At 38.2% G+C, this 10,304-nt stretch overlaps 1 long non-coding RNA gene across 1 annotated transcript; it reads right to left on the bottom strand.

Annotated features, from left to right (window-relative positions):
* Positions 1-2,998: 2,998 nt before the first annotated feature.
* On the bottom strand, positions 2,999-4,549 carry LOC112771852 (uncharacterized). The gene is made up of 5 exons (XR_003187248.2): positions 4,458-4,549; positions 4,195-4,280; positions 3,714-3,826; positions 3,210-3,368; positions 2,999-3,125 (listed from the first exon to the last, which is right to left on the bottom strand). It is a non-coding gene; the product is annotated as an uncharacterized lncRNA (long non-coding RNA).
* Between the last annotated feature and the right edge of the window lie 5,755 nt (positions 4,550-10,304).

Raw genomic sequence — 10,304 nt, 5'->3', positions numbered from 1 at the left:
TCCCATTTCAATTCTCTGTTTATTGTTTTATATGTTCATTTACTCTTCTGTTTCGGATCCGATTCAATCCCAATTCCCTTCTACTTCTCTGTTTAATGCAATTCAACTTTTCTTTGTTTAAATTCTGCAAATCCAATCCCCAATTCCCTTTACAATTCCAGCCGTTTACATTTCTTGCACTTTAAGATTCCGCTATTTACATTTCTTGCATTCTATGTTTTTGCTATTTAATTTCTTGTTCTTTAAGATTTAGCACTTTAATTCCCTGTTCTCTTTACTTCCATGCAATTTAATTTCTGCACATCACAAAACACTCAACCAAATCTTGATTCGCTTGACTAAATTAACCACTAAGCTAAAATTGCTCAATCCTTCAATCCCTGTGGGATCGACCTCACTCCCGTGAGTTTTTATTACTTGATACGACCCGGTACACTTGCCGGTTAGATTTGTGTGTTTTGGGGGAAATTTATTTTCCACCAAAATACTCATCAAGTTTTTGGCGCCATTGCCGGGGATTGATTAGATTGACAATGATTAAGTGAAGTGGTGATCTAGATCAAGCACTTTTCTTTAATTTTGATTAACCCACTAACTGTTTGATTTTTTGCTTAAACTAACTAACACTTCAATCTGGCAGTAAATTGAAGTATCACTGATTTTGTGCATTTCTCATGCTCTGCTTGTATGTCAGGTACAAGAAGAACCATACCCAATTTTCATGAACAAGACGAAAGAACTCTCAGGAGGTTAAGAAGAGCTGAAAGAGGGAAAAATATTGTTGGAGAAGAGGAATCAGACGAAGAATTCCAAGAGATGGAGGAACATTCAACCAATCCACCAGGTGGAGAAGACAACAACAATGACAACCCACCCCAGAGGAGAGTTTTGGCTTCCTATACCTTTGCAAATCCTAGACATTGTGGGAGCAGCATCTTGGCTCCAAATGTCAATGCTAACAATTTTGAACTCAAGCCACAACTCATCACTTTGGTTCAGAACAATTGCTCTTTTGGTGGAGGACCACTTGAGGACCCACACCAACATTTATCCACTTTCTTGAGGATATGCAACACTGTCAAAACTAATGGAGTGCCCCCTGACAGTTACAAGCTGATGTTATTCCCATTTTCCCTCAGGGACAAGGCCACTCAATGGTTGGAATCTTTTCCAAGGGACAGCATCAACAACTGGGATGATTTGGTAACCAAGTTTCTTGCCAAGTTTTATCCACCTCAGAGGATTATAAGGTTAAAGGCTGAGGTTCAAACATTTACACAAATGGAGGCCGAACCTATCTATGAGGCATGGGAGAGGTACAAGGCTCTGATCAGGAAATGTCCCCCTGCCATGTTTAATGAGTGGGAAAAGCTTCAGAACTTCTATGAAGGCTTAACACTGAAATCCCAGGAAGCTTTGGATCATTCAGCTGGAGGTTCCTTGCAACTCATGAAAACTGCAGAGGAGGCTCAAGAACTCATTGATATGGTGTCCAACAACCAATATTTCTTTGCTCATCAAAGAGGCCGCCAACCATCACAAAGGAGAGGAGTAATGGAGCTAGAAGGAGTGGATTCAATCCTAGCTCAAAATAAGATGACGCAGCAGCAAATTCAACAACAATTTGAGCAAATGGCCAAGAGGATTGATAGTCTCCAAGTTGCAGCAGTTAACACTAGCCAACCATCAACCACATGGGGACAGAGTGAAGAAACTCAAGAAGAACAACAACAAGAGCAAGTACAGTATATGCACAACCAAGGACCAAATGAAGTGTATGGTGATACATACAATCCATCCTGGAAAAACCACCCAAACCTCAGATGGGGAGATAACCATACCCAAAACCAACAACCATGGCAGAGGAACTCAAACCAACACAACCAAAGAAGCAACCAAAACCACAACCAGCAGCAAACTAACCAAAACCCCTACAGAAAACCTCAAAACAACTACCCCAACCTCAACCAATACCAATCTAATAACCAACCCACCAACCAAAATGCCTACCATCCACCACCCACATCTCATAACCCACCTCAAGTATCACCTGAAGCCCAAAGAATCACTCACTTGGAGTCCATGATAGACAAAATGTTGAAACACACTACAAGAAAAATACCCATTCAGGTACACTTGAAAAGTGTAGCTAAAAGTGAAAAAAAATGATGCCTTAGGCTACGGCTACGTTTTTTGGGCTACGGCTACGCTTTTTGGGGTGATTCCTATTCGGCCGTTGCCTATTCTCAAAGGCTACGCTTTTCTACACCAAGGGCTACGCTTTTGGCGTTTGGAAATAGGCTACGCTTTTCAAGTGATGCTGTCCAGGATCAAAGGCTACGCTTTTCAGCTTTCATTTTTCCAGAATAGGCTACGCTTTTCAACGCTAGTGCATCACTTGTAAAGCGTAGCCACATTGTATACCATAGCTACTTTTTATAAGCGTAGTCCTAGATCCCTCTTTTTTTTTTGTATACTATAGCTACTGTATATAAGTGTAGCCTTAGGTCCCTCATTGTTTTTTTTTATTTTCTATATATATATATATATATTCTAATAAATTTTTTTTCTAAAACGTAATATTTAGTAATATGATTAATTATTACATGTATAATAATTTTGCATTTTTATTTGAATGAATTGAATATTATAAAATAAAAATAAATACATAATTATATTAAATAATTTCTTTAAATGAATACATAATTCTATTCTACGTGTTAGCGTCTTTTTGAGACTGCTGAGAACAATTTGCGAGTCCTTGCTGCCCAAGACAAATAAAAAAGAATTGCTGTATATAATGCTTCCATGACTCTTTGAAGTTCCTTTCTATGAGAAGCCTTCATGTTTCATGAACATTGCATAAAGCAGCTCATTCCATGTATCAGGTACACTGGGCAGACACCAGTGGCTGCAATCTTGCCGATGGAGTGCCACCGTGCCACCATTCGGACCAAGATAGTAGATTGATGAGTGTCCATCTTTTCTCTGAGCTGTTTTTATGTGATGATAGCAATGAATTGCCTATTTTGAATTGTGACCAGTTATCATTAGGCACTAATGACATGTTAAGCTCTGGCAGTGTTTCCAAATGACAACTTCCACCGCTTCTCCAATCTCCACTTCTGTTCATACATTATTGGATAAATATATGTAAAACTTGGAAGGCAAAATATAAATCATAACAATTGTTGCAACAAATTACAAACCTGAAGTGCACGGGTGCATATGTACGAAAGAAAACTTGACTCTTGTTAAGATTTACAGTATCTTGTATCCAATTCAACACTGTCTCCATTGACTTCCTATATGCATCTTCCACCTTCATTTCCATCTTAACTTCCATACCTTGTTGGAAATAACAGCCCCTGAGCAAATATGAAAAGGTTTGTTTATAGGTTTGTTTATCGAGATTCCAGAATTAATCCATGTATTAAATGATTCTTAACAGTTAGCACAACACTGCTACCAGCTCAAACAACTAAACCAAAATAACTGTAAAAATTACAGACAAAAAAATTGTAATTGCCATGCAACCATTTAACCACAAATTCAGCACAATCATCATTTAGCAAGAATTAAATTGATATAATCAAACAGATTTGGGACCCAGCAGCAGCAGCAATTAAATCATTCAAGAGATAACGGCAAAACAACAAAATAGGGCAGGAAAAAAAAGACAACCTAAAAGAAGGTGGAAATTAGGGCAGAACCGGATAGCACAGGACAGAATAGCAGCAGGTAGAATCGAAGAAAAGGAATTTGTGAAACAGCAGGCAAAGACAGCAGACGCTGGTGGTGCTGGGTGAGCCACCAAATTTTGCTCCTGAAAAAGAAACACAATTATGTCCACTGGCAGGTCTCCATAGGAACAGTTTACTAAGTTTTTAAAAATCATAAGGACGCATCAAAGATCTTATTATTGCTTCATCAAAGGACATATGCTCAGGATCTTAGATTTAACAATTTTTACTATCTTATATTTACTTAATTTGAATTAATAACTTCAAACTTAACTACTTAAAGCATGCGCTACTCAATCATTTTTTCCATGAAATGGAATTTTGTAACTCATCAATATGTTCATATATTTCTCTGTACATAAGCCCCCATATTAGGCATTCACTTTGGCTTCATTCAAAATTTTAGTTGAACCTCAGATAGAAAAGAGAAATAAAGCTGGCAGAAATATACCAAGATAAAGTCTTATTGGATGTTGAAAGATAGTTCACGAGCATACCCAAATTTCTCTTGAGGACGCCACGAACTACACTTGAAGTCTGAAAGGGGAGGGGGGAAATTGAAAAAATCATCCTCGACAAAACATTAAGGTGTATTGACAGGTATTAGTCATCTTAAATTTTTCTCTTTAAACCATACTCACAACCAGCAAAGCATACAAAATTAAAGATGATTTTTTAAATGTAGAGGTTTCATAGTTGTTTCATGTAGGCTACCTTTATCACCACATCTTTTATGGAAAGACTCATGGAAGTTTACAGCATCATCTGAGAAAAAGTACCTAAAGAAGTCTTCAACCTTTATCTACAGAGTTTACAGCACACCTATGTATTCTTCTGGGACTGCACATTAGAAAATAAGCTCAGATCAGCAGAGGTTTTGAAAAAATATGATGGATTAATAAAACATATTTTAAGTTAAATACAATAGACATTTTTTATCTTTTTTATAAAAGAATAATTTCATTAAGATTTAAGGAGAAGGATAATATGATAAAAAAGCAAAACAAAGGATTCATCTATAAAGCATGGCTTCTCAAATCCTAAACACAATGGGCATGAAAAATTGATCAATTTTGCTTAGGCAAAGTTTCCTAGGGTTATATATTTAATATTTTTTAACTTCTCAGACCATAAATAAACAGAGGGGTTGGAGAATTTCAAAGACGGGATCAATCAAATCCGTTTACCAACTTCTATTTGTAAGAAATCCCATTTCAATTTGGTTTCCTTTCTTATCAACAACAGAACCAACTTTCCCACCAATAAAAGTCCTCGACTCATATATATCCACCTGATCAAGAGCAATTAGAAGTAAACATACTAGATAAAATGCATTAGCTAGAATATCCTAATAAATTTAACACCATAATTGTGTTAAGAAACTGACCAAATCACTCCCCTTTGCTTCAAACAGAGACGGAGATGGTGACATTAGGGATAGAGACATACTAAATTGTCAAAATCTTGTTTGGTAAAAATAAAGACCAAAAAAATTTAAAAGTCATTTTTGTTCCCATCTCCTTACCATCCACACCAAACTACCATCTACCTTCTTCCAACACCATTCTTGACCTATAAAAATTTCCGTCTCTCTTCCAACACCATTCTTAAACCTTTCACCTGTATTATAGTCATTAACTAAGTTTGAGTTTAGTAAGTGATGACCCTTCATGGTTTATGTAGCATGTGGTATATTTAATTGTTCAATGCTTTTTTGAAGACTCGTGTTATGCAACACCTCAAAATAGACTATTTTGTCCCATTTTTCTTCTGGCTGGCAAATAATTGCTCAATCACAGGGATGAACAGATTGGCAGTAATAATGTTTAAAAATGTGGGTTGCTGATGTTAGGGATGAGCAGTGTACAGAAGAGAAATATTGGATATGTTGTTCCAGTAGTGATGACTGATGAATACAAAACTGTGAGATAAGATGAAAGTAACTATATCACTATAAAATTCAGAAGTAAAAAGAATATTAAGGCAACTAACCCTTAGCTTCCTATCTTTATGTTGAGATAAGATGAAAGTAACTATATCACTGAAAATTACATAAGCAAGCCCATTTGCATAAGGAGGATATACTTCTTCTGGCCACTCTTGCAACAATAAAATGTAAGACATCATAACAGAACAGAAAACACAACACCATTCTTCTGAAATGGTCAAACATATGAAATTATATTTAAGGCAATGATGATATCAAAGAAAAAAATAAGTCAACTATATAAAAGAAAAATAAGCATGAAAGGTCACTACATCTTAAAAAAAAAGGTATTGGTATATACTATATATTACTAATAATGACATAATAATAGTAATGGATGCACAACTCATGTATTTGGTAGCTGTCATACCTCATTAAACCAATTTGAGACAAAGCTAGTTCTTAATTTAATCATTTCATCATTTTTCTTTGAAATAGCTCTCAATATCTCTCTCCGGGGAGTGCAACCCCTTCTCTTTGTTTGACATTCCTTAATAGAATGTTGAACCAACACAGATTCTTTCTCTATTCCTGTTCAGCAGAGACAATGGGCTCCTTAAAAACTAGCTTAGTCTTGTTTCATACACCTAAAATTGAGACTTTCAACTTCTTAACTGAATATTGCAGGTAAGTTTCTAGTGATCTATTTTTAATCAAAAATCCTCCACTGCATTTGGATTCAGTCTCAGTAACAAAAATACAGAGAAAATAGACAAGCTATATATTAAATCACAGTTCACAAACCCTAAAATACCATACATCTTCATCAACAACAGCGTGCATGTTATCAAATTACAGTTCACAAACCCATATTTCGCAGATTTAAACCCCCAATTAAAACCCCTAAAATAGGAACCCTAAGCCTCTGCAATTTCAGAACCAAATAGAAATCAATACATACCTATTCAATGATGTGAGCACAGCGAACACGATGATGAGAAGCACAGAGATGACGCTGGTGAGAGCGGCGCAGCGACGATGGTGAGGGCGGCACAGCGACGATCAGTGCAAGCGATGGCGGAGAGGAGCGACGGTCAGTGGGGGTTTCTTTTTGTAGTGAGAGTGAGAGGGAATGGCGAGAGTGAGAGGGTCAATGGCGAGACCGAGAGTGAGAGGGTCAATGGCGAGAGTGAAGAGAGTGAGTTGGGGGCGACGATGGTGAGCTTTGGAGGCAGGCAGGGTTTCTACTTCGCGATGAATGTGATGAAGAGACTGAGTGATGAAGGTGCTTTGGAGTGAGAGGGTTTACGAAAGTGGATGAACCTGCTTTGGAGGTGATGAGTGAGATTTGGAGGGAATGGCAAAAATTTTACTAAGTGTCATCGGTTTGCTTTCACGAAAATGAGGAAGAAAATTTACTAAGTGTTAAGTTTTTGGCTATACATACATTAGGTATCACTTTTAAAAAGCACCTAAAATTTAACAAATAGGCTATCCTTTAAAAGCGTCTCCTTTGATACGAAAAGTGAACCTATAGATGTTAACCTATGGCTACGCTTTATAAGTGATTTCTATAATACCTAAGGCTACGCTTTTTAAATGATGCCACATTTGTGTATCCTTTTCTCTTATAAAAAGGCAACACGGAGAAAAGCGTAGCCTATTCCTAGAATAGGCTACGCTTTTCAAATGTAGTTTAAAAAAAGTGTGGCTGAATGGGTATTTTTCTTGTAGTGACACCAGGAAATGGTAACCAAGAATCAGGAAGCCTCCCTGAAGAGCCTAGAGAGACAGATGGGGCAACTCTCCAAGCAAGTATCTGTTGAGAGACCTTCAAACTCACTGCCCAGTGACACAATTCCAAATCCCAAGGAGGAATGCAAGGCAATACAATTAAGGAGTGGGAGAACATTGATAAGCAACAATGGCACTACAAGGAAGCAAGCAGAGAACATCAAAGAACCAACGGAGGATGAGAAGCAAACAAAGGCAGATGAGGCTAAGGAGCAAGTTGTGATGCCAAACAAAAGCACTGAGAAACTTAAAGATAAGGACAACCAGCCACATAGCTCAAAGGAAGTAGCTCAGGGACAGCAGCAAATAGGAAAGAGCATCACACCTCCACTGCCATATCCCCAGAGGTTTAACAAAGAGGTTAAAGACCAGCATTTTCACAAATTCCTTGAGATTTTCAAGAAGCTAGAAATTAATATCCCCTTGGCTGAAGCACTTGAGTAAATGCCTCTATATTCCAAGTTTCTGAAGGATCTTATCAACAAGAAAATAAGTTGGCTTGAAAGGGAAACCGTATTACTCACCGAGGAATGCAGTGCTGTGATTCAACGGGGTATTCCACCAAAACTTAAGGATCCGGGAAGCTTTGTAGTCTCATGCACTATTGGCAAGATAATTCTCAACAAGGCTCTCTGTGACTTGGGTGCCAGCATCAATTTAATGCCTCTCACAATGATGAGAAAACTTGCCATAGAAGAGCTTAAACCCACCAGGATGTCACTAGTCATGGCTGACAGATCAATCAAGACACCCAATGGAATTGTGGAGAATCTGTTGGTGAAGGTTGGGGAGTTTATTTTCCCAGCAGATTTTGTAATTTTGGACACTGAAGAAGAAGGAAACGACTCAATCATTCTGGGAAGGCCATTTCTACACACAGCAAGGGCCATCATTGATGTAGAAAAAGGAGAAATGACCTTCAGGGTCCATAATGAACAAATGGTCATAAACGTGTTCAGATCAATGCAAAACGCTCCTGAGCAAGAGGATTACGTAAGAGTGGATATGATAGACAGTTTGGTGGAAGAAACATTGGAAGAAAATTTTCAAGAGAAAGAATGAAATCAAGGGGCAACAGAGGAACAAGTGGCTGAGACCTCTACTGAGCAAGATGAAAGACAAGATAAGAAGGAAGATGTACGAAAACAAGAACTGAAACCTCTACCCACCCATCTCAAATATGCATTCCTTGGCATATCGGAGAGCTTCCCAGTAATCATTAATTCATCCCTGACAAAGAAGGAAGAAGGAGAACTTCTTGACGTACTCAAAGCTCACAAAGATGCTTTAGGATGGACTATTGATGACCTGAAGGGAATCAGCCCTGCAGTATGTATGCATAAGATCCTCTTGGAAGATAATTCCAAACCAGTGGTTCAACCGCAAAGAAGGCTAAATCCCACAATGAAGGAAGTTGTCCAGAAGGAAGTAATGAAGTTGTGGAATGCAGGGATAATCTTCCCAATATCTGACAGCCCATGGGTAAGCCCAGTTCAAGTTGTACCAAAGAAGGGAGGAATGACGGTCATCACTAATGACAAGAATGAGTTGATCCCTACTAGAACAGTGACCGGGTGGAGGATGTGCATAGACTATAGAAGATTGAATGATGCCACTAGGAAGGATCATTTCCCTCTCCCATTCATTGATCAGATGCTGGAAAGGTTAGCCGGCCATGCCTATTACTGCTTTTTGGACGGATATTCTGGGTATAATCAAATCGTGGTGGATCCCAAGGACCAAGAGAAAACTGCCTTTACATGTCCATTTGGAGTTTTTGCATATCGGAGGATGCCCTTTGGGCTCTGCAACGCCCCTGCCACATTTCAAAGGTGTATGCTCTCCATTTTCTCTGATATGGTCGAAAAATTTTTAGAAGTCTTCATGGATGACTTCTCTGTTTTTGGTGATAATTTCAATGCTTGCCTAAACCATTTAACCCTTGTCTTGAAACGGTGCCAAGAAACTAATTTGGTTTTAAACTGGGAGAAATGCCATTTCATGGTACCCGACGGGATTGTTCTTGGCCATAAAGTTTCAAAAAAGGGGATAGAGGTTGATAAGGCAAAGGTTAAGATCATAGAAAAACTCCCTCCACCAATTAATGTGAAATCTGTTAGAAGTTTCTTGGGGCATGCCGGATTTTACAGAAGGTTTATCAAGGACTTTTCAAAAATAGCCAAACCTTTGAGTAATCTGTTAATGCTTGATAACCCTTTTGTTTTTGATGAAAACTGCCAGCATGCCTTTGAAACTTTAAAAAATAGACTCACAACAACACCAATCATCACACCTCCAGATTGGGAATTACCTTTTGAACTCATGTGTGATGCAAGTGACCTTGCAATTGGTGCTGTACTTGGGCAAAAGAAGGGAAATTTGCATCATGTTATATATTATGCAAGTAAAGTGTTGAATGATGCCCAAAGAAATTACACCACAACAGAAAAAGAATTGCTAGCTGTAGTCTATGCATTTGATAAGTTTAGATCATATCTAATAGGATCCAAAGTTGTGGTTTACACTGATCATGCTGCACTTAAGTATTTAATGTCAAAGCAGGATGCTAAACCAAGACTCATCAGGTGGATACTGCTCCTACAGGAATTTGACATAGAGATAAGAGATAGGAAGGGCACTGAAAATTAGGTCGCTGATCATCTGTCAAGGTTGCCACATGAAACAAGTCAAAAAGCATCCCAGCCCATAAATGAAAGCTTCCCAGATGAGTACCTTCTGCAGATCCAGCAAGCACCTTGGTTTGCTGACATAGCAAATTACAAAGTGGGAAGGAAGATACCGCAAGAGTTCTCTAAGCAACAAGTGAAGAAGTTGATCAA

This window comes from Arachis hypogaea, chromosome 18, assembly GCF_003086295.3.
Source record: "Arachis hypogaea cultivar Tifrunner chromosome 18, arahy.Tifrunner.gnm2.J5K5, whole genome shotgun sequence".
NCBI classification, from domain to species: domain Eukaryota; kingdom Viridiplantae; phylum Streptophyta; class Magnoliopsida; order Fabales; family Fabaceae; genus Arachis; species Arachis hypogaea.
This window is presented reverse-complemented; position numbering and strand designations above follow the sequence as displayed.